Source organism: Dipodomys merriami, unplaced genomic scaffold (assembly GCF_024711535.1).
Source record: "Dipodomys merriami isolate MVZ:Mamm:240054 unplaced genomic scaffold, mDipMer1.0.p SCAF_1666, whole genome shotgun sequence".
In the NCBI taxonomy this organism is placed as follows: Eukaryota; Metazoa; Chordata; class Mammalia; order Rodentia; family Heteromyidae; genus Dipodomys; species Dipodomys merriami.
Window position 1 is genome coordinate 40,053 of NW_027203011.1, and position 1,054 is coordinate 41,106.

Below are 1,054 nucleotides of genomic sequence, written 5' to 3' on the forward strand. Positions count from 1 at the left end.
ATACATTAGCTTCAATGTTTTAGGAGATAAACATGCTAATTATATTGACTATTTTATATATTAAACATGTAGTGTGTTATCATTGTACTCTCTAAGTATGTACCTACACTTCTTCAAAATGAAACGGAATACAACAAGGTTTTGCCTGTAAAGCTAGCTATTAGGGACATCAGTTCCAGATCAGTGTAGTTTTACCTGCAATGCTCCCCAACTCCTAGCTATGCGTGATGGAATACATCTATCATCCCTGGTCCATGGGTAGCTGAAAGCAGGAGGACTTCAATTTCATGCCATACTAGGCAAGAACTTCCACATGGCTCCATCTCAACCAAAGAAGATTCAACACTGGTAGCACCTATCACCCCCACGTAGGTGAAAATAAAAATAAGAGCATTGTAGTATAAGAAACAAACAATATTAGAACATGCTAATACAAACCATCATGAACAACACTCACCTAGTGTTTGCTTCTCATACCTGTAATCCTACCGATAGCTAGGATTATATATGTGAGCCAGAGGCAACAAGCAGTTCATCATTTTAAAAATGACTATTTGAAGTCAGGTGCCAGTGTCTCATGCCTGTAACCCCAGCTACTCACAATGCTGAGATGTGAGGATTGCAGTTCAAAGCCAGACCAGGAAGAAAAGTCCCCATAAGACTCTAGTCTCCAGTTAATTACTCAAAAAGAAGAAGTGGCTTTGTGGCTCTATTGGTAGAGTGCTAACTAACTTGAGCTCAGAATCTCAGAGACATTGTCTAGGCCCTGAGTTGAAGCCCCACAACTGACAAAAAAAAAAATAAGCATTGTAATGTCTGAATTTCTTTTTTTTATTGTGAAAATACTGTACAAAGGGGTTACAATTACATGGGCAAGAAAATGAGTACATTTGTTATCAAGCATTGTAGCCTCCTCCTTTGTTTCCCCTTCCATCCCTTCCCATCCTCCCTCTGCTCCTTCACCCAATCCTCCCCCCCCCACCAAATTTGTATAGTTCATTTTCAACATAACGACTTGTACATCTCATTGTGGCAATGGGTCCACCTGTATCCC